Consider the following 24848-nt stretch of genomic DNA (forward strand, 5'->3'; position numbering starts at 1 on the left):
AAGGGGTACTTTTCAATGGTGCTGCAAGCACTGGTGGATCACAAGGGACGTTTCACCAACATCAATGTGGGATGGCCGGGAAAGGTTCATGACGTTCGCATCTTCAGGAACTCTGGTCTGTTTAAATGGCTGCAGGAAGGGATTTACTTCCCAGACAAGAAAATAACTGTTGGGGATGTTGAAATGCCTACAATTATCCTTGGGGACCCAGCCTACCCTTAATGCCCTGGCTCATGAAGCTGTACACAGGCACCCTGGACAGTAGTAAGGAGCTGTTCAACTATAGGCTGAGCAAGTGCAGAATGGTGGTAGAGTGTGCATTTGGACATTTAAAGGGTCACTGGCGCAGTTTACTGACTCGCTCAGACCTCAGCGAAACCAATATTCCCAATGTTATTGTGGCTTGCTGTGTGCTCCACAATCTCTGTGAGAGTAAGGAGGAGAAGTTTATGGTGGGGTGGGAGGTTGAGGCAAATTGCCTGGCCACTGAATACGCGCAGCCAGACATGAGAGCGGTTAGAAGAGCACAGCAGGAAGCGCTGCACATCAGAGAAGCTTTGAAAACCAGTTTCATGACTGGCTAGTGTACTGTGTGACACTTCTGTTTGTTTCTCCTTGATGAAAACCCGCCCTCTTGATTGACTCTAAATTCCCTGTAAGCCACCCGTTTAACCGCCCTCCCCCCTTCAATCACAGCTTGCTTGCAAAGGAAATAAAGTCACTATCATTTAAAAAACATGTATTCTTTATTAATTGATTATAAAAATAGGGAGATAGCTCACAAGGTAGCCCGGGTGGGGTGTAGGAGGAGGGTAGGAAGGAAGGAAAAGGCCACTTTAAAACTTCTTGAATGACAGCCTTCTGTTGCTTGGGCTATCCACTGGGGTGGAGTGGTTGGGTGCCTGGAGCCTTCCACACACACACACCCCTCCCCACGTTCTTGGGTATCTGGGTGAGGAGGCTATGGAAATTGGGGAGGAGGGAGGGCAGTTAAACAGGGGCTGCAGCAGCAGTCTGTGATCCTGCTGCCGTTCATGAACTTCCACCAGACGCCGGAGCATGTCCATTTGATCCCGCAGTAGCTCCAGTGTTGCCTCATGCCTCCTCTGATCTTTCTGCCACCACCTCTCCTCACGTTCATCGGCCACTTTCCTGTACTCTGCTATTGTGTCCCTCTACACATTCTGCTGAGCTCTGTCAGTGCCGGATGACTGCATGAGCTCAGAGAACATTTCATCGCACGTGCGTTTTTTCCACCACCTCATCTGAGATAGCCTTTGGGACGGAGGAGGAAGGCTTGAAACATTTGCAGCTGCTGGAGGAAAAAAAGGGAGTGAAGTATTTAAAAAGATACATTTTACAGAACAATGGCTATACTCTTTCACGGTGAACAACACTATTCACATTACATAGCACATGTGATTTTGGTAGAAGATTGCATTTTGCATCTTATATTGAGTGCCTGCGGCTTTGGTGTTAGAGATCACACACGCAGTGCCGGGCAACAGAATTCAGCTTGCAGGCAGCCATGGTAAGCCATAGTCTTTCAGCTTCTGCAACCTTCGTAACAGCAGTGCCCTCCTCTCCCATACCAAGCAAAGCACGTTGAGTTGGCCATTTAGTGTGGCGGTTTTCTTCTTAACGTGCAGCAGCAGAAACCAAACTAACCGCCCCCCCCCATCCAATTCTCTGGGATGATTGCTTTACCCCTCACCCCACCTCATGGCTGGTATCAGGAAGATCCCTGCTAGCCAAAAGCGAACAGCTCCGCACCAATGCCCCCCCCCCCCACCGCGTGGCTAACTGCAGGGAGGATTTCTTTTCAGCCACAGGCAAACAGCTCAGTAGGAGCGGCCACTTCTGAATGTCCCCTTAATTAAATTCTCGTATTTCAACCAGGTTACCATGAATGATATCACTCTCTTGAGGATAAAACAGAGAGATAAAGAACAGATGTTGCTTGAATGCCAGCAAACCCCGGGACCATACGCTGCCAGGCTTTGTCATGCAATGATACCAGATTACTTGCTATTAGCATGGCGTGGTAAAGTGTCCTACCATGGAGGATGGAATAAGGCTGCTCTCCCCAGAAACCTTCTGCAAAGGCTTTTAGAGTACCTCTAGGAGAGCTTCATGGAGATGTCCCTGGAGGATTTCCGCTCCATCCCCAGACACATTAACAGACTTTTCCAGTAGCTGTACTGGCCACGAATGCATCCCAAGTCCTCAGGGCTAATTAATCATTAAAGAACATGTGCTTTTATAACAGGTATTATATTTAAAAAGGTACACTCATCAGAGGTCCCTTCTCCGGCTTCATTGGGTAGGGAGGGTATTTCATAGAAAATCAGGGTTGGAAGGGAACTCAGGAATGGTGAAGTATCAAGGAACATATGAATCTTCAGTGCATCTGTCATGTAAATATCTTGCGACACCAGCTACAACAGTTCCATGAGAACACCTGTTCTCTTTCAGGTGACATTGTGAACAAGAAGCGGGCAGCATTATCTCCTTCAATGTAAACAAACTTGTTTGTCTGAGCGATTGGCTGAACAAGAAATAGGACTGAGTGAACTTGTAGGCAGAGAGAGACCTGTTTGTCTGAGCAATTCGCTGAACAAGAAATAGGACTGAATGGACTTGTAGGCAGAGAGAGACCATGAAAGTTTTATATTGTTTTATTTTTGAATGCAGTTGTTTTTTGTACATAATTCTACATTTGTAAGTTCAACTTTCATGATAAAGAGATTGCACTTCAGTACTTGTATGAGGTGAATTGAAAAATACTATTTCTTTTGTTTTTTACAGTGCAAATATTTGTAATCAAAAGTAAATATAAAGTGATCACTGTACACTTTGTATTCTGTGTTATAATTGAAATCAATATATTTGAAAATGTAGAAAACATCCAAAAAATTTTAAATAAATGGTATGATGTTATTAACAACACAATTAATTGCAATTAATTTTTTAATCACTTGACAGCCCTAATTATTTATTATTTGTATTCTCCATGATTCCCATGTCCAGAAACAATTTCTAATACAGACCTGTTTCTTACAAAAAGACTATATTGGACTGTTCTAACTTCTAGATATAGGGGCAGTAGAGATAGGGAAGTATTAATGACATTGTACAATGCACTGGTAAGACTTTATCCTGACTACTTTGTACAATTCTGGTCACCCATGTTCAAGAAATATGAATTCAAAGTGGAACAGGTGCAGAGAAGTGCTACTAAGATGAGCAGGGGAATGGACAGCCTACCTGATGAGCGGAAACTAAAATAATTTCACTTGTTTAGCCTAAAAAAGTGAAGGCTGAGAAAGATATGATTGCTCTCTAGAAATCCATCAGAGAGTAAACACGAGGGAAAAGAGCTGTTTAAGCTAAAGAACACTGCTGTCACAAGAACAAATGGATATAAACTGGCCATAAATAAATTTAGTCTGGAAATTAGAAGATCTTTAACCATCAGCGAGGTGAGGTTCTGGAACAGCCCTACAGCAGAAGTAGTGGGGGCAAAAACCTAACTAGTCTTAAACTGGATCTTGAAAAATTTATGAACAGGATTATATGAGGGGTTGTCTACAATACCAAGGGCCTGGACTTGATGACCCAAGAGGTCCCTTCCAGCTCTGTGTTCCTAGAAAATGTTTCCCATCTATAAAGGTGACTTGCTCACTAATACACCTTATGTGAAAAATAAAATAAACAATGTACAGTGTGGTCACACTAGTTTACCTCATCCCCTGAGGCAATTTAATACAATGTGAGTGTGAAGATTCTTCTAAAACATTCAGACAAAATGACATGTTAAACTGAATGTTTAAGCTCTTAAATACCTGAAATAAACAGATACACATTAATTATGTGGTCTGCAAAAAAATTCACTAGAGTGAACACTGGGAACACACAGGAATTGTAAAGAGTGTTTTGTTATAAGGAACCAGGCTTTGGCCTCCTCTTATGTGGGATTACATCAACTCCATTAATGATATCCTCACGCGATGACTGAATGAAAGAATTGTCCTAACAGTAAAAAGTAGGTGCTACAGTCATTATAATGCTCATGGTAATAGTGATGACACTGAGTCTATTAGAAATTGGACCTCAGTGGCATGAATCTTTCTGTGAGTATCCTAAGAAAGAAAGTGCAGCAATAAGCATTGTTAATCAAGATAGACCTACACATCATACATAATTGGTAAGGGTCCAGGAAGGCTAAAAGGTTAAAATGCTTTGTTTGAATAATTATAGGATTTGAAGGATTAAGCTGAACTGAAAGATTTAAGGACATAGAAGGATTAACCAAAAAATAAAAAAGAGAGAAATAGAGTGAAGCTATGGAAGGGCGGTCAGAAAAGAAATTAAATTCAGCAAGCTATATGTATAAGAAGAATTGTTAAAAGCATTTAGAATCAAAGACTTAAAATGCAGGAAATATTCTTTCCTTCTATTCTGCTGGTTATCCAATACCTGAACATTTTAAAGAAAAAACAGATTTAGGATGATTTCCTGTTTTAAAAAAAACTATCAATATGTCAGAGGAGCTGAAAGTTCTAATTAGAAAGGGTAGACATGTCAGTTGACAATGCTTCCATCACCTCCCCAGCTTTCTCAGATCTGAAAGTCTACACTCACTAGCTACCATTAGATATGAAACCCCAGCATGTAATATGCTGGTGAAATTTACACCCACTGATGACTATCACTGGAACCTGTACATAGAAGTAAGGTGAATCCCAATCTTTACATTATTCTACTATCGTGAACTTTTAAATTTTTTTTTAAGTTTTCAATAATTGTATTTTTAAGAGAAAATTACAGTAAAAAATTAATAACAGTGGAACTTACCTTGTCCTGAAAGGACAATTTGCAGGTTTCAGTGCTGATATATTGCCATTGTATCAACAGCAGCTTCCATACTTCATATAATATCATGCAAGGAGCATGATGTGATGATCCATATCTCATGAAGTAGGAGACCTGGCATGTTTGAATTTCAGAAGAACAAAAGAAGAACAAAAACAGAGGATATTAAGTTTGAATGGTGTCAGGCTTTATTCTGCATCCATCATGCACTTGAGCATTAATGTCAATAGAGCTATTTAAGAAAGTAAGATTTGAAGGATGAGAGCTGAAATCCCCTTGGATGCTGAAAGGCTCCCTTAAACTTTTTATTAGGTGGTAATTCAACACATACAAATTCAACAAATACAAATTCAACACATACAAATTCAACACTGCATTTTCAAAACAATGCAATACTGTGGGGGGAGGGGAGGAAAGCTTTTTCCTTATCCTTAGTTCTTTTTATATTTTTTATTATCACCTTTAAAAGAAAGAGAGGCTTGAAGGTTCATTGAGGTAATTTGCAGTAGAGAAGCTAAGGAAGAGGACAAAACAGGACAGGAAAAAGCTGAAAGGAGGAATCAATTTTTGAAACGGAGAAAGGAAATAAAAGAAACAAGAGGTGAGGAATGTAATAAATATGTAAATATATACAAAAACTAGATAAAGGGTTCAAAACATGATGTTAGGGCAGAAGAAGACAATGAGAAAACAGAAAATTTAATTTTAAATTTGTGTTCAAAATCTATATGACTTTGCAGAAAATTATATTTCTGTCAAAAAATGCATTTTCTGACAGAACACTGTTTCAAGAAAAATGTTCCAGCCAGTTCCCGATGAAGATTGACTGATTCTTTTAAATCTATCTGCTGTCTTTCCTACTGTGGGCCATGATGTAGTGCTAATACATCTGTGGACTACCATCCATCCTGAGAAGATCAACTAACAGGACCAATATATTCTCTAAGCCCAGGTAGAAAAACAAACTGTGTGGAGTTGAGGAGGCCTGAAAACACCAAAATGCTGCCGAACCTATTCTGCCATAACCTTCCTCAATAATCTTACCAGAAAAGAAAGATTAAAGACAGGATGATAATGGGAGACTGTCAACATCAATATTTTTTATCAAGAATCCAACAGCGACTTCTTTAAAAGAAGTTGGCATATTCATCTCCCAAATGCTTGCATTGACAATCAGTTCCAAAAATGGTTTTTGGCATCTTCCTGAGAGATCATAGGTCATAATTAGCAACTTCCTGGCATCTCCGTAAGCAGCACCAACTAAAACTATAGCAATAACTTTTCAAAAAATTGTAGACACTTGCCCACATTTCGGTCTAAAACTTTTTTTCGGTTTACCATGTCCTTTGTTCTGGCTGGTTAGTCCTGAATGAGTTTCCTAGTCATTTTTAATTGACGCAGGAGTACTTGTGGCAGTGTTAGCACCTGCATTCCCACACAAACAACCCTGCACTCTCGTAGAATCAAAATTAAGTACTCTCTCCTGGGGTCTCATTTATTAATAAAAAGGTTCTTTCAAAATTACCCTACGTTAAACCCTCAGCCTAAATATTTTCCTTGGGATTAGTCGCTCCTGTCTAACATATCTCCCTACCTGGAAACCTGGAATGGTTTTCAGGCTAACCCTATCAGCCTGTTACACTGTGGGGCCACAGGCTATGTCAAATATTTTGTTTGATTTGTGTACATTTGTGTTGAAAGGTGCTTGACTGACAGCCCTAACAGTAGCAAAGCAAGCTTTCTCCACTTTCCTATCAATGTGTTCACAAGCCAACCTCTAAGGTTCAGAGGAGAGTGTAGTCCTCTTTCCCATTGAATCTTTGGTCTTCACCTGCATGCTAATTCTGATAGCGTTTTTGTGATTTGGATACCTGACCACTAGGAATAGGACTGAGCCTACCACTTTATTCTACATAGGTCACTGAACAGACACCAGATGGTAACAACATTCTGTCCCTATTAATCTGGGCTAGATTTGACTTGGCAATTTAGAAGTGAAAAGCTTTATCCTATTACCAATCCCCTGAATCATCCTGTCACCAACCAATGAGCTAAAGATTAAGTATTTAAGTTCCAGAGCCTCAAATACCTAATTTACTACATATTTCAGAGTGTACATTACAGTGTAGATCTAAGATAAGGTATATCACATTATTGTCAAAACATGCTATTGCATCTGAACCCTACATCAGGAAAAATAAGAAAGGAAGTCAGGCTGGAAAAACAAGAATGCCAGTTGGCATACTGCAGCCTTACACAAATAATTGACAAAGAAAAGTTTGCAAAGGATAGAAAAATACGAGTGAAAATGGAAAATACAAGTAGGCTGTTGTGAAAAAAAGCAATGTGGAAAAACAGGGACAAACTAGGACAAGGAAAATACACATTATTATGACTATAATTATAAGGCAGGAAATAGTAAGACACACACAGCATCCTAGATTTGAGAAAAAAGACTAACCAATTTATTTGAGCATTCATCGGATGAAGTGAGCTGTAGCTCACGAAAGCTTATGCTCAAATAAATTGGTTAGTCTCTAAGGTGCCACAAGTACTCCTTTTTCTTTTTGCGAATACAGACTAACAGGGCTGTTACTCTGAAACCTAGATTTGAGAAAGACTCAAAACAATAATATATTATAACATTGTACATGCTCTACATCTAGGTAGAATCTCAACCGTAGAAAAATTTGCTTTCTCATTAAAATGCACTGCCACTTCCTCACTTTTACTTTTACTCATATTTGTCACACTTACCTAACTACAGGCTTTTTGCCAGAGAATCAGGCTTTTGAAAGCCTGTTTCCCAGGCCCCCAAAACTGTCTCCCAAATCACCACCAAAATCTTAAACTGTAGCCATAAGTACCACAAGTTATTTGCAGCTGTGAAAATGATGCTAAATATATAGTTCAAGCTGGCTGTGAAGGAGACAACCCTTGAGTTCTTGAGCTCCTCCATATCCAGATTCACTTACTTTAATTAAATTCATTATTTTCAAAATAGAAATATGCTTGGTGTCAATTTTTTCAAGCAGCGCAGAGAAACCTCAAGCAAATGCAACATAGTAGGGAGAGGGATTAAATAAGACAAGAAAAAAATAGGCTTTTTATTTTTCCCTTTGCTGATAGGTATGTTTATAGTCCCTTAACTATACATATATTTATTGTGTGTGTGTATACAAGTCAGTTAAATACAAGGTCTCACTGATCTATGTGGCAAGGAGAAAACTACTGTTTTGGGAGATGTTTTACTTGTATTAGTTTTATTTTTTTATTCCTTATGTGTTTTGTGCAGTTGGATTTATGGTAACTAAATCATAAATCATGACTACATCGTGGCATATGAAAAATATTTGAAAGTATGCTCTGAAGGTTTGACCAGCACTTATTCAAGGTTACCTGCATAACTCATTCATGCCTCTGCCACTCATAAATAATTAAATAATCCCAACCTCCTTTGATAAAACTTTTATATCACACTGTCACATCTTCTATATGTGTATATATATGTGCAGTTGTAGTAAATATTACTCTAAAGAAGTTATTATAAACCATATTTTCCACTAATAATACTTTTTTAGTTGAAAAAAAAACATTTTTAGAAATATATAATTAAAGTTTCCCTAAACTTTTTAAATAAAAAATATTAAAAATACCCTTTTTCTACATCAAAAATTGAATTTAAAATTGGTGGTCTTTTGATTTGTGAATTTTTATTAATTTTTTATCAAAAAGTCTCATTTTTTCATTTGTCTTCCTTTTTAAAAATAGTAAATATTCAAAATTAATATTTTAACTTTGATATACATTTTTAAGAAAAAAAATCCTGTGACTAACTGACAAAAAATATTAAATGCTATTTTATTTAGACAATTAAAAAAAAGAAAACAAATAAACCAAAAAATCCAATACAATTTTTCAGTAAATGTTGATTACATCAAAAATCAAAACAAAAACATTAAAATGATTTGAAATGTTCTGTAATTCTCTTTCTTCAATCAATTCTCTAGATAACCATATAAAATTGCAAATTCACAAAGTTCAAAGAACCAAAACCAATTAACAAAGATGGATTTTTTTAAAGAATTTGTGATTGTCTTGTCCTGCTTTTGTCCTGCCTCCTGTACTTTGAATATTATATTTTGTATGTTTTCTCTTTAGATTGTAAGCTCTGTCTCTCTAGTTGTCTGCAAAACACCTAGCATGCATTTGGGTATTTTGGTTCCAATTTCGAGCTGTGGTCATGCTGAGCTCACTGCAGCTTTGGTTGGGAGGGAGCAACATCATGGATATATACCACATTTGTGGCTAGTGGATTCCAGGACTGGTCAGGAATCAGTTCAGCCCTCAGCGTAAGCTAGAGCAGCCTTTGGGCAGTCTAGAATAAACTGGAGCATAGAGCCCATTTAGCCAAATTCCTCTCCCCAGACCATATCCCAGATACACCACCTGTGGGAGTGTCAGCTACCCAGGACAAGGGCAGTCTAGCCTAGTGGTCAGAGAAGGCATCAGGAGCCAAAGCCAAGGGTCATACTGGAGGGCAGGAACTGGGTACCAGAGCTAGGAGTTGAGCCAGATTCAGTACTCAGCTATGGGTTAAACCAGAGGGCAGGAAGTGAGCAAGCAGGGTATCAAGCAAGGAGAGGTTCAAGGCACGGGCAGGACTGTGGCAAGGCTGGGGGCAAAGCAGGAACAAGGTAACACAGGAGCAGGCACAGTAGTAGGTGTGAGCATTGAGAAGGCAGTAAACTGCTGCTGCTGACTTGAGTCAGCCTACTGGTTTCTACAGCCAATCATGTGACATGGCTACTCAGGCAGCCTGCTGCAGGCCAGCTACTGATGAGGCTGCCTGGAGACTAACTCTGCTGCAGGCTCTGATTCCTGACAGGAGACAGATAGGGTAAAGGAGTTTTCAGAAAATTGTCCCATCATGTGGAAAAGTTTTTCAACAGTTCAGAACCTGGAAATCTAAAGAGAAGGAAATCCCCAGGTGTATGGAAGCAGGAACTAGATGCATGGAGAGCCAACTACTCAACAATACAGAGCTGATCTCTCTAATCACTGTCAGCATGATTCTAGTCTCCCTCAGTTTCACATCAGAGTTTAGCATCTCTTTTCATTCTTTGTACAGCGCCTAACACAGAGGGGTTCTGGTCCATGACTGGGGCTCCTATGTACTATGATAATAAAAATAATGATAAATAATACTAATTTGTGGAGGGGATGCCACAGGAGTTAATGCTGTCCCAAAAGGACTTACAGTCTACACTACACTACAAACTTTTGCTAGCATAGCTATGTCACAAGTTGTGATCCCTGATCAAAATAGCTGTGCTGGCAAAAGCCCATAGTGTCAATGCAGTTATACTGGCAAAACTGCACTTTTGCTTATTTCACTTATTTGGAATAAGATATACTGTCAAAAAAATAGCTTTGCCAGCATAAGCTATGATCAGACTTTGCCAGTATAGTATACTGGTATAGCTATACCAGCAAAATGTGCTTAGTGTAGACCTGGCCTCAATCAGACAAACATAGAAAATTAAGAAAACAGATAAAGGAAGGAAAAGAGAATGGAGAAATTAGGATTAAGGCAAAGAAGGTGAATCATGAAATATTGCAAATCAATCTTATAAATTCTGATTTGCTTTTTAATTGACAGTGGAGTAGGGCAAGAGATACCACAAAAGTGGAAGTAAGCAGTAGAAAGTAAGGTGAAAGAAATGGGGTTTGAGGAGGTATTTGGAAAAAGAGAGTGAGGATGCTTGGTTACCAGAAGAGGAATGTCTTTCCAGGCATAGGGAGCAGCATAAAAATAGTCATCAAGTGAAATACCAAGTGGACTGGGGGTTGTTTGTGTATGTATGTCTGAAAGCAGAATTGGGCCCTAAACAGAAGTTATAGTGCTATTACCTCTTTTGACCCCTAGGTGGTGCTGCAAAACAGCTTGTCTTCACCTGAGGTATTTGATACCAGGGTTCAGTAGCAAAAACATGATTAAATTTGGCAGCCCTGACTAAACAAACTAGTTACACTACTATCCTAAAAGCTACATACATGGTTATGTGGCTTTTTTTATTAAATAAAATAAATTGCTATTGCAAAATCTTGATTTATCTGTACATCCAATATCCTGAGTGCTGCTAATCTTTTGTATAGTTATATTTTTTTTCATTTCTGCAAAATACATACTTTATAATGACAAGTTATTTACGCATCACAACTTATTTTCAGGAAGTTAGAATTGTTTCAAATAAAATAACACTTTGTATTTTGCAGTAACGTACTTAATTCTTCTTCATGTTACTACAGTCTTTTTTTATTTCCAGTTGATGGTGGCATTGTTTTGAGATATATTCTAGTAATAATACAAGAGAATATGTTGGTTGTGGGATGAAGTACAAGGTGTCTTCAGTATTCATCCACACTGACAATTATTTTTATTAGGGTAGAATTACTGTACAATTATTTCATTTCAACACATACGCCATCATGTTGCTTTTCTACAGTTTTTTCTGTTCTGGCATATGGATATGGAAGCTGTGGAATTGTTCCCTCAGATTTTAATCTGAAAGAAAAATGTCAAGTACAGTATATGCCCATAAAAACATGCTGTACTGTTTTCAAAACATGACAAATATAACATTTTTGATACATGCTCTTTAAAAGAAGTATAAAATGGGTAAGGCAGTATTCTTTAGTAGTCAGAGCACACTGCTCTGAGCCACGAGCTCTTGAGTCCTATCTGCCACTAGTTCTGCCATTGATCTACTTATCTGCCTCACAGGGGTGTTGTGAGAACTAATAAATTAATATCTGTACACTGCTTTGAAGATGTAATGCACTACATACCTGCTAAATCCACAATATTAAATAATTTTTACTGGAGAGATCCATACTTTCCTTTAACAGACATGATTTGAAAAACAGGTGGAACAGGAACAAAGTGGTGTTTTTTTAAAGGAGCAAAAGAGGCTGATGAAAAGCCCAATAAATTACACAGTAGAATTATTAAATAGGAGAGCCACAGCCTTTCCCAAAATTATATTGAATATCAGATCCACCTTATAATTTGTGATGTCCCAGCCAGAAGGAAGCATTAGATGATGAATTACCTTCCCATTCCAGTCCCACTGCATAAGGAGAGCTATCTGGTAGTGAGTTACACATACACACACTTACACTTCCTAATGTTGCCAGAGGAGGAGATTGGGCTGGCCTGTAACCTGCAAATTCAGTTCTGCTTTTTCTCAAACTGTTTGTCTTGTCCATTTAGATTGTAAAATCTTCAGGGTAAGGACTGTCTCTTACTATGTGCCAGGCACAAAGGGAATCAGATCTTGGTTGGAGCCTCTAGGTGCTACCGTAATACAAATGAAGACAATAAAATAATAATAATTAATAATAATAATTAATAATAATTAATACAATACCACAGGGCCTGATAATTTTCCTGGAAGTCTCTGCAATTTCTCCAGGTACTGACAATCCCTTTATATTTTGTTTTTGTTTGATTTAATTAGCCACAAGATGTTGAGGGGAATCAATTACTGTGTTACAACAAAAATCCCTCTGGACATCACACTGTTTTCTGAGATTCTCTCTACAGCTATTAAAAAAATATACTAGGAAACATCCCTGCCACCATCATCACTACCAAACATCAAAACTTATTTAGTTGGCTTATTTTAAAAATGTATTTAGCATCCATGATGTGTTATGGACACACTTAGGGACATTGATCCCTACTTGAGAAGATCAACATCTTCAGATATGTGTTGTGCAGTCAAATAATAGCCAGACATTTTAGCAGGACCTATGGTAATATGATACTTTCCCTTCTTTTGATACTGGTTTTGCCAACATGGCACCAAATTTCTCAACATAGTACAAAGTAAGGCATTAAAAAAGGATCTGTAATAGTTTTATATGTCCAGACATCCACAACTCATGTGCTCTTAATTCAGTAAGAAAAAATTATGCATGCATCAAGACAATTTTCAGGAAATTTACAGTTCCCCAAGTCACTTCTGAGGCTTGTGAAATGTCATCAGCTTGTGACATTGGATTGCAACATGAAAGACATTTTACACGTCATCTTGCTTTGCAACGTACCAACACAGTGTCACAAGATTATTACCTAGATTGAACACACTCAGGAAAATGATAAGCCTACCTTATGTTTAAATGCAAATAGTCTTTGAGTTATTCAAGCACCAATGTTCTTGGTCATCAAAGTTCTTAAAGCATGAAGATACATTTTTAATTTTCTCACTCAGATGACTCTGTGAAGAAAGAAAGGAACATCAGCAAACCTTCTCTTTCCAAAAATGTACTTTGAGGCTCACAAGAAGCATAAGAAATTTCAACCGAAAGGATAGAATTTTGGGTTGGTTGTTTTGTTTCATTTTCTTTTTTTTTTTTTTTTGCCAGAAATCAGAATGTTTTAAGCAGGAGAGACTGAAAAGGGTCTACACTAGAAAGGGATTGCCCATGTAGTTATGGATATAGCTATACTGGCAAACTCTCCTAACCACGATGCAGCTTAAACTGGCAAAAGAGTTATTTTGCCAATATCACTTACACCAGTAATCGAATGAAATAGTTATACCAGCAAAGTATGTTTTTTCCAAATAACTGTATTTATACCAGGGCTTTTGCCAGCATAGCTATGTCAGTTATAAGTGTAATGCCTCCCCCCCTCCCCCCCCCATACACACACACTCTGACATAACTTTGCAAGCAAAACTTTTAAGTATAGACCAAGACCTGAGAGGAATTGTGTGGGCAAAGGCCTTTATGGTGTTGTGGGGATGGTGAGTCTGGGGGGTGTTGTGGATGTGATGAAGCTGTCTGAGGGAGGCTGTGTGGAGAAAGAGAGATGGGTTCTAAAGTTGAGACTGTGGGAGTTTGTGAGGGCAATGAGCCCTATGTAGGATGTGGAGGTAGTGGGTTAAGAGGGATTGTGGGGACAAAGGGTGAAATCCTGGCCCAGTTGAAGTTAATGGCAAAATTGACATTGTCTTCAATGCAGTCAGGATTTCACACAAATGAGACTAAGGGAGTTGGTGGGGAGAAGAAGTGATTGCCTGAGAGGGTGCTGAAGTGATGAGGCTGGCTGCAAGGATTATATCTACAGAGAGAATACGGGTAGGGCTGGGTTGGAAAATGTTGAGTATTTTCCATCAAAAAATTTCACTGATTTTTTTGATGAAACAACTCAATCCCATCTCCCCTTTTCCCTTTTTTCCCCTTGGAACGGTAGGCAGGAGGAGAAAAATAAGAAGGAACAAACATTTTATATTAAAAAATTTAAAAAGTGTAGGTTCATTTTATTGAAAAATCAAAAAAATTGAAGGAAACAAAAACTTTTTGTGCAAACATTATTTCCATCAAAAAGTCATTTTTAAGCCAAAAAAATATATACATACCACTATAATTGTGGGGACAATAAGGTGGTTTTGATGGGGGTCATGGTGGTGGGGATTGAGGGTAGTGAAACTGGGCTGTAGAGAGGGGTGGTTCAGACTGGTTAAGGGCTGCTTGTGGTGGCTGTGAGACAAAATGGGGGGAATGACTGTCTGACGGAGTTGTACACTGGCGGGCACGGGGAAGAGTTGTGGGACAGGGAGGTGGCCTGACAGAACTGTGGAAGCGGCGGGGCTGAGGCTGGGTTGTGGGGGCAGGAAAACTCCCTGGAGGTGGGTTTGGGGGGCAGTGAGACTGAGAGGCTTGTGAGGCTAGTGATGCTGAAGGGGGTTGGCACTGAAACTCTGTGAGGGACACTAGTTCAGGGGGTGGTGAGACAGTGTAAGGTATGTTGTGGGATGGTGAGGCAGGGGACGGGGAAGAGATGGGGAGGTAATGGGATGATGGGGCCCTGACTCTGAGGGGCAGACGTGGTTGGGGTAGCAGTGAGAGCCGGGAGAGTTGGAGCGGGGGCGCTGAAGGGGGCAACTGGTAAACCTTGCAGGGCGAGGGAAGAAGGGGGACTGAGGGAGAGCTGTGGAGCGGTGGTGGGACGGGTTAGTTAGAGGCTGGTGACAATGGAGAAGTAAAATCGCGGGGTGGACGAGACCAATAGGGGGCTGGAGCGAGGCAGGGATGTTGCTTTGTCTGCGGGCTGCCCTGGGCAGCGAGGCGGGTTTACACGAGAGCACTGGTGCGCAAGGAAGAGGTTGAGGCTGCCGAGTGACGTGAGCGGCCAGTTCCCCCGGTCGCCACCAGGGGAGGCGGTTTCGTTGCGCGGTGCGAAGGCCGCCGGCTGGGAGGAGGCAGGCCTCGGTGGCCCGCCCCGGCTCTCTCCGGCCCGGCATGCAGCGCGCCGCCGTTTGAATGGCGCAGGCTCTGGGGAGTGGGCCCCGGCGCTAGGACTGCCCTGGATCAGCGCCGCCTCCTCGGCTCGGCGTAGCCCGGGCGGAGCGGTACCATGAGCAGCGGGTGAGTGGGCAGCCGGGGTCTCGGGACCGCTCTTGGTCACGGCCCTTCCTGCCTGGGGGCTGAGCCCGGGACCGCTCCCTCTGCCGGGCAGCGCGGACGCCCCGCTCCACAGCGGGGAGTCCCGGCCCGCAGCTCAGTCAGGGTCCCGGCATGGATCGGCCTGGGGCGGAGGTGCTGGCGCCTCTGCGGCGGGGTTGTCCGTCATGTGTTAGACCCTGGCTGGTGCCAGGTGAGAGCCATGGCGGGAGAGGCTGACAGGGACCGTCTCTCCAGCCGTATCCCTTCCGGGACAGGTGTTGCTGCTGGCGGGGGGAGGGGTGCGCTCCTCTCTCGTGACACTTCCAGGCATGTTGTCACAGGCCTCGCAGCTCGGCCTTTCCCAGGGCGTGGGCTAGCCCCTGACAGCAGCCCTGCGCCTCTCTTTTCCTACCCGCCCGGTGCGCGACCTTGCCACCTTCCTCTCCTCGCCCGTGCTGTGCCTTTCATGCGCATTGGCTGCCCCTTGGAAGGAGACGTTACCCGTGCCATTAAGTAGATGATCAGCCCCTTCATTTTACCTGGCAGAATGTCTTCAAATAATTGTACTTCCAAATGAGCAAGGTTGGGTAGATCTGCGTTTCCTAACAGGATGATGATACAAGCTCCAATTTAAAACGAGACACCAGTACGGCTGAAAAGCATATCCTGAGGTTTGCTGGTCTTTACTTTGTTCAGTGGGTGGAACTGATGTTTTATTCCTGGGGAAAAAGAAGGAAACTCTTCAGATACCTACAGACTGTTTGTGGCGGAACAGTGCATTGCTTTGCTAAAAGGAGTTTTGGTTTTCTGAGGAAAATACATGACTGTTGTGCTGGAGTCACTCAGTATATTTAGGTTTAATTACTGCTATCTGAACAAGCTTAGATAAAATACAAAGAAACGATTTAATTTGTAATGTCTGTTAACATTTTTAGCACTTCAGAAAAAAATTATTTTCCAAAAATAATTTTTTCACTGTGATGTATGCTACTCTTTTTTTTAGGACTGGCTTAAATCTATATGCATTTAAAAATAGTTACATTCTTGGTTATAGATGAATTTCCCTTTTCCCTACCACTCCCCTCCTTCCATTCCTCCTGAACTCCCTGCCTTAAACAGAGAACGTGATAGCTATGCTGGGTGTTCCGTAGAAAATTAAATGTGATTTCAAAGGGAATTTGTAATTTGCTAGTCTTCTTTGTTAGAAGGAATAAATAAAAGACAGTATCAAAACTATTCCATTCAAGATAGCACTATCTTAGGTCTAAAAAACATTGATATATAGTCTTACATGTTATGGATAGGTTCTACAAAGAATTTTATTGAATTATTAAAATGAGCATTAGTTTGCATTCCTAAACTTATATTTGAGAATATAAGAGAAGAAAGGGGGGATTTGATAGCTGCTTTCAATTACCTGAAGGGGGGTTCCAAAGAGGATGTATCTAGACCAGTGGTTCCCAAACTTGTTCCGCCACTTGTGCAGGGAAAGCCCCTGGTGGACCGCACTAGTTTGTTTACCTACCGTGTCCGCAGGTTCAACCCATCACGGCTCCCAGTGGCTGCGGTTCACTGCTCCAGGCCAATGGGAGCTGTTGGAAGCAGTGACCAGTACGTCCCTCGGCCCGCGCTACTTCCAGCAGATTCCATTGGCCTGGAGCAGCGAACCATGGCCACTGGAAGCTGCGATCAGCCAAATCTGCGGACGCAGCAGGTAAATAAACCGGCACGGCCCACCAGGGGCTTTCCCCGCACAAGCGGCGGAACAAGTTTGGGAACCACTGATCTAGACTGTTCTCAGTGGTATCAGATGACCGAACGAGGAGTAATGGTCTCAAGTTGTAGTGGGGGGAGGTTTAGGGTGGGTATTAAGAAAAACTTTTTCACTAGGAGGGTGGTGAAGCACTGGAATGGGTTACCTAGGGAGGTGGTGGAATCTCCTTCCTTAGAGGTTTTTAAGGTCACGTTTGATAGAGCCCTGGCTGGGATGATGTAGTTGGGGTTGGTCCTACTTTGAGCAAGGGGTTGGACTAGATGACCTCCTGAGGTCCCTTCCAACCCTGATATTCTATGATTCGAGAATTGTAGTTATAATAATCATGCTTGCAGGAGGGCCAGTGAGACATGGTGCATCTATGTGTTTGTTTGTTTTTACCTAGTTGTCTTGTCTGTGTTACAGCTGAAATGAGACGATTACAAACCCTGTTGTAATGGAGACAAGCTATCAACATGGCATTTAATTAGTTTAAAAATAATGTGTTAAAAGTCTCTGTCTACTCTTTTGCTAATAATGCACTGAACGGTACCTTGTAGCCACCAAGACCTTGTCTTAGTTTAAAATCTTGTTTGTAGGGGCGTAGCATTTTATAGGCTAAGCATTCTAAAATTTTTGCCTAAAATATAAAGATCTATCCAGATCTAAATCCTGACTTCCAAACTTGGTCAGAGAGGCTGCACTGGTGACTTTGGAAATGCTAGGGACTGTGGCAACTGTGTAAATCACTTGTTGATCAAAGGGATGCCTTGTAGAGGTCAGGACCCAAATAATTAGTAGGAGGTGGCATGGATGTGTGGCTGAGCCACAGGTATAAATTTAGAGGGCTCCTGCAAGAGCTCCTTTTCAAGTAGAGAGAGCCCCTGACAAAGTGAGGGCGCATAGTAATGCAGTGAGCTGCCAAGGTAAGGAGAGTTTGGCTACATGGGGAGGAGTCCAAGGGATTTAAGAAATAGAAAGACACTAAGTCCGCAGCAAAGTAACTGACAGAAAAAAGAAAATATACCCTAAACTTAGGCTAAATAAAAAAGCCCCATGAGTAAAGATGCAGGCAAAAGACCAGCAGCAGGGTGCAGACTACTCAGTTTATTACACTGATCTGTCTTGTGGGCAGGAGGTATATATGAGCATGCGGTGCAAGACATTCATGGCCCTCGGATACCGAATACATGCACTGGAATATTGAAAGTGTAAGGTGGGAAACTGAGTCTCAAGTCTACCCAGTTTAGCCTTAATCAGTTTTCACCTTCATTTTCACTATTTCAGACGACAATTGTCACTTATACTCTCTGAATGTATATTTATGCCAGGTGATAAACGGATAAGACAGAATTGGCAGGAGGCCCAAGTTACTACATTCTGGGCCACTGGGAAGTTCTGTATTTCTTGATCGGTCATTGCCACCTCTGATCTTTAGCCTGGTCCTTGAGACCCATTCTTTCAGTTTCTGGTCTGGTGTTTCTCCAGTGTGGGCCTTGTTCACTTGGGTCTTAATAAATATGTAATGAGGAAATGTATAAACCTTTCTTCAGTCAGCATTAAGCATGTTAAGTGTTGTGTATTGTATGGGTTACCTAAAACAAAGTGCAAGCTTCAGTTTACACAACTGTCACTGTTTGTCATTCTGTTTCTGCATCACCCTGCTCCTGGATTTTCCCAGTAAAGGGAGCTTCTTGTCATATAGGTTTGTTTATTTTATACGTAAAATCATCTAGAACAGCATTATATTTTTCCTGTCAGCAGTAACATCATTTTAAACAAATCAGAAATTCTATTTAAAAGGAAAATTGGCAAAACAACACTTATGCCAGCAAAACTTTGGCTTAAGTGTTACCTCATTTTAAATGCATTCACTATCCATAATAGTACATTATTAAAGTGTAACTAAGAGAGCTCTTAATCACACCATTTAGCAATTCTTTATCTTTATATTTCAATATCAGAATCAGTGTGTGTGTATTATCATCCACTTTGGAGGGAGGGGAGAGGTTAAAGAGCATTCTGACCCCAAAATTTCAGTATTTTCTTTCTTTTTCATTCAAAATCCAACCTTATGTTTGTGAATAATTACAAAAAAAAACCCTTCATTAGCAATTTTCCCTGTTGCATTTTGAGGGGTACCTCTGTTTTAGGACCTTAATAATCATGGTTCCCCAAAAGGAAACCAGGGTGGCTGAAGTGGAGAAGCAAAGTGAGACAGAGGTAATGGAGAGATTTTTCAGGGACAAAGCAGAGTGGTCCCACCTCCTGTCCAACATCTCCTGTCCTGTTAAAGAGGATGAAAGTCTTGGGGCCGGAGAGCATCAACTGGAGTGGAAGGAAATGATCCTATAGTTGGGACTCATTTTCCAGATGATGTCATGATATCCTCTCACACTGAGGATATCCCTCTGGGAGTAGGGACTCCAATTTTTAGGGAGAGATGGGCAATAGTGGTGGGGATTCAATTAGAAGAACTATAGATAGCTAGATTTGTGATGACCGAGAGAACCACATGATGGATTGCCTGCTGGGTGTGAAGATAGTGGATCTCACATCTAGATAGTCTTACAGGTAGTGCTGTGGACTTGTTACATGTAGATACCAGTGACATGGAAGTATGAGAGAGAGGTCCTGGAGGCCAAATTTAGTCTCTAGGTAAGAGATTAAAGGCCAGGACCTCCATGGTAGCATTCTCTGTTTCCCCTTGCAGGGACAGTAAGACAGGCAAAACTGCAAGGTCTCAATGTGTGGATGAGACAATGGTATAGGGATGTGGCTTTATTTGGAACTGGGGAAGCAGTGGCCTGTACAGGAGGGATGGACTCAACCTAAAACAAAATAAGTTTAAAAAATCCTCTACAGCATTTTTAATCTTAAGGGGTGAGGGAAAGTCAATAGCTGGAGAGGAGCACATGGTTCAGTCAGATTATTAAAGGGGAAACTCTATATACCTGTAAAAGGGAAAAGGAAAAAGTTGGTGAAGTACAGGTAGGAGCTAGTGAGGAAAAGATAGATGAGACTCCCATTTAAATATAACACACAAACGCAAGCAACTTAAAACTGACAATGTCCAGGTGCTTATATACATAAGCTAGATGTTCACTCATCTCTTTTACATAGACTAGAATGCCTGGAATTAGACAAGGATATTGATGTAAGAAGCATCACAGAAACTTGGTGGACTGAGGATAATCAACGGGACACAGTAATAACAGGGTATAAAATATATAGGAATAACAGAGTAAGCAGTCCTTACTTGGGGGAGTGGCATTATATGTAAAAATAGAGCCAAATGAGGTAAATGAAACAAACTGGATAGAAATTCCATGCTTGAATAAAGGGTATAGCAATAGGAATGTACTATCGACCCCCTGACCAGGATGACAGTGATTGTGAAATGGTCAGGGAGGTGAGGGTACAAAAGTAGACAGGGCAATAATAACTAAATGTCACCTCAGGGCATCATGCAGAGAGAAAACTTCTAGACACCATAAATGACTGCTTCTTGGAGCAGCTAGTCCTGGAACCCATAAAGGGAGAGGCAGTTCTTGATTTAGTCCTAGGTGAAGCACAGGATCTGGTCCAGGAAGTAACTATAGTTGAACTGCTTGGTAATAATAATAATAATGTTATTAAATTGAACATCCTTGTAAGAGGGATAATACCAAAAAAACACACTATGGTAACATTTAACATCAAAAAGGGGCATTACACAAAAATGAGGATGCTTGTTAGATGGAAATTAAAAGAAGCTGTCATAAGGGTTAAATGTATGCAGAAACACCATAATTGAGGTTCACGCTAAATGTATACCGGTAAAGACCAGAGGAACAAAAGAAGGCCACTGTGGCTAAACAGCAGAGTAACGGAGGACATTAGAAGCAAAAAGGCATCTTTTAAGATTTGGAAGTCAAAATCTACTAGGCATAATAGGAAGGAACACAAAGGCTATGTTTACATTGGCAGCTGAACAACAAAACTTTTGTCTTTCAGAGGTGTTTTAAAAAAACACACACATACACCCCGAAAGACACAAGTTTTGCCCATGACAGATGCCAGTGTGAACTGCTCTTTGTCAGCAGAAGCGCTCACTGCTCATTGGGGGTCGAAGTTTTTTGGCGGCAGGAGAACTGACAAACAGCGGCTATACTGAGCACCTTTTAACGACATGGCTGTAGCCACACAGCCCTGTTGCTAAAAGCTGCATAGTGTAGACATAGCCAAACTGTGGCAGGTAAAGTGTAAAAGTATACTAAGGTGAGCCAAGAAAGAATTTGAGCAGCAACTTGCTAAAGAAGCAAAAAGTAATGGCAAAAATATTTAAGTACATCAGAAACAGGAAGCATGCCAGGCAGACAGTGAGGCCGTTACATGACCAAGGTGTTAAATGAGCACTCAAGGAAAATAAGGTCACTGCAGAGAAACTAAACATTGGTGTTCGCTGCAGAGAATGTGGTGTATATACTCACATCAGAGCTACTTTTGGGCAACAAATCTGAATTACTTTCTCACATTGATGTATCAATAGAAAGAGGTTTCAGAACAAATTGATAAACGGTAATAAGTCACCAGGACTAGAGGGTATTCACCCAAGAGTTCTAAAGGAACTCAAATATGAAATTGCAGAACTATTAACTGGTATGTAGAGTATCTCTGAAAGAAGACTGAGTCGTAGATGGCTGGATGATAGCTAATGTAATGCTGATTTTTTTTTTTAAAGGGCTTCAGAGACAATCTGGCAACTAGCTGGTGAACGTAACTTCTGTATTGGGCAAATTGGTAGAATCTATAGTGAAGCATAATTATTGAACTCAGGGATGAATATGGTATGTTGGGGAAGATTCAACATGGCTTTTGTAAAGGGAAGCCATACTTCACCAATCTTTTAAAAACTTTGAGTGTGTCAGCAAACATGTGGGTAAGGGTGATTCAGTTGATATAGTGTATTTGGATTTTCAAAAAGCCTTTGACAAGGCTCCTCACCAAAGCCACTTAAGGAAACATGGGATAACAGGGAAGGGCCTCTTGTGGCTCAGTAACTGGTTTAAAATGTAGGAAACAAAGGGTAGGAATAAGTGGTCCATTTCTACAATGGAGAGAGGTAGATAGTAGGGTCCCCCAAGATTCTGTATGGGAATCTGTGTTGTTCAACGTACTTCCTTTCTCAGATCATTAATGAGTGAACAGTGAAGTGGCAAAATTTGTAGATGACACAAAATTATTCAAGATAGTTAAATCCAAAGCAGATGAAATTTAAAGCTAATTTCATATTTTTGAGGTTAACAAGCAGAGATCTGATTTCTTCTTGTTGTTTTTTAAAAATGGGTTAATTTAAATCTTTGTGTAGACAAAGCAGTTTGTATTTTCATATATGAGCTGATAGATAGCAATCCAAGACTTGAACCCCACAGGTTGAAGACAAGGCCCATAAGAATCTTTAGAGAGCCCAGAACAATAGCTTCGAGAGATGGAGTCTCCCATTCGTTTCAGTGGGGTGTTAATTCCAGTGCCTACTGGTGATTTTAAATGTTGGTATTTGTTGATTCATTGTATAAGAAAGGAGAGAGAGGATCACAGATCTGTGCAGTTTACTGTGAGTTGATCTTATTTTGGTGCCATGTGTTGGTTTCATATTGGAGAATAGTACCACTTATTTTTTCCTAATCAAGAAAGACCCCAAGAAGCCACAGATATACTCAGTCCCCACCAAGGAGAAGCTAAGATAAAGGAGCTCAGAACATGTACAGTCACAATCTACTGAGCGTAATTTTTCATTTGGTTAGGCGTAGGGATGAAACTTGAAGAGTACTGCATACCCCCCGTTTGACACCAGCCCTTTGAAAACCTGAAGCTGAAACAGCTTCCCTTTAAACTTTCATTCCCATCTTTCTGCACACATTGACTTGTTATGAGAGGGTGCTCACAAACACTGTCTGATTTAGATTGGGTTCCGCTGAAGGAGGATCAAACAGAGAATGATCTTGTTTTTCCTGCACAAAAGTGCATCTGCCTTGGCATAGTGTAAGCAGGCACAAAGTGAAACTGGCAGCTTACAAAATTGCTTATAAGTATTCTTTTAAGCAGACTTAATCAATCTTAGTTTTAATATTGCTCTTTTTTTGTAAACATTGAGGGCCAAGGAGAAATGTGACATTCTTTCTGCTTCATGTTTAAAATTAAACCTAAATTCCTGCCTTACTGCAAGTATTCACACTAATAATTTTTAATTAATGTGCATTGAACCCATAAATTATCATATCAAAATATGCAGTCTTGCAGATAGGCTGATTGAATGTTCTCTCATCACTGTAATTTCAATATGTCAAGCTTCTAATATTTTAAACTGGAAGCCTTTAACTACAATTTCCTAAGACTGAGGAAGAAAAATCTCTTAAAATTCCATGTTAAAGGCCACTATCCTCTCTTTAATAAACCAATTGGATATATCGTTTTATATATTGTAAAACAAGCTGTAGGTTTCTTTCAGTTAGAATACAGGAGACAATCAGTATGAAGTAATAACTAATAATTTTCTCTTGGTTTTGTTAGGTGATCTGTTACTTGCTATCTAAAATGCCTAAGGGTTTTTAATCTGGAAACACGTACTCATAGCTATATTGAGTGTTCTTAAGAGTGTCACTTTTTTAATATATGTTTGAAAAGATCTGTGTAGCTACTTGAACCAGTGACTGTCTTTCTGTGTGTTGAGAAGGTACCTACAACAGCATGAATTCCCAAACAAACTTTGTTAACTTAGGCCTTGTCTTTGCTAGGAAAAAAGATGTTTCCTAAAACACATGAAAACTACAGATTTCTAGTCTTCTAGGATTTTGTTGGCTACCATGTGATAAAAATACACCTTCCCCATCTTCCGCCATTGTGAACTTACCTGGTTACAATCCCTCAAATATCTTTCCTTGCAATGCAAATACTAAAAAGCAAGGAATTACAGCTACAGTCATATCTAATACAATATCGGTCTACAGTACTCCATTGTACCGAATACCCTTTTTAAAATGCTGAATTTTAATTCAGTGATACTATTGCAGTCAGTGTGTGCACATCAAACAGTTTGAAAATAACATTACAGTGCACAGCCCTGGAACACACCATTTAAAGTAATACCAATTATAATGTTAAAATACAATATTGCACTAGGTAGGGGAAGAAGGCAAAGTAGATTACATAGTCAATTTATTACCTTAGTAAAATCAGACTAATAAAGTTTTATGCACAAATGTCTTCTACGTACATTCTTAATACCATAAGTGATGGTGGGATTATTTTTTTCCTTTTTCACTTTCTTGATGTGTGTGCTGAGGGTGATGGCATTACCAAAAAGATTTAGTGTGAATTTAGTGTCATAGTGGTAGCAGGGTAATGCTTGGAGATTGTTGGGTGGGACGGGACTGTTACCTTAACTTAAGATATTCTTGATTTTTAGTGTTTGTGTTGTGAGGAAATAATCTCAAAAAACCTTAACTCAAAGTTAACAAAGCTTTCTGTGACCATTTATACTTTTCTTAATGTTACATGTATATGTGGGGACAGAGGAGAGCTGTCTGTGGAGTTAGGAAAGTAATAAGATCTCCTCCATTTAAAACAGTGCACCAGGCAGAGAGAGCTTCAGTCTATGTGCCAGCTTTCTTTGGTGGCACACAAAGCTTTTTATGTGAAGTTGGGTGAACATGGAAGACTAAAAAGCTTTGAGTGCTGGTTGGAGAAAGCTTGTTTTTAGACTTTCTATGCCAGGAATGTA

At 40.3% G+C, this 24848-nt stretch overlaps 1 protein-coding gene across 1 annotated transcript in view; it reads left to right on the forward strand.

The window, feature by feature from the left end:
* The first annotated feature begins 15122 nt into the window (after positions 1–15122).
* Positions 15123–24848, forward strand: part of KATNBL1 (katanin regulatory subunit B1 like 1) — a 51463-nt gene continuing 41737 nt past the window's right edge. The window contains exon 1 of the mRNA XM_084631718.1: positions 15123–15315. The gene's annotated coding sequence lies outside the window, so the exon portion shown is untranslated. The remainder of the gene's footprint in view (positions 15316–24848) is intronic.

This window comes from Lepidochelys olivacea (genome assembly GCF_965140295.1).
Source record: "Lepidochelys olivacea isolate rLepOli2 genome assembly, chromosome: 6".
Taxonomy (NCBI): domain Eukaryota; kingdom Metazoa; phylum Chordata; order Testudines; family Cheloniidae; genus Lepidochelys; species Lepidochelys olivacea.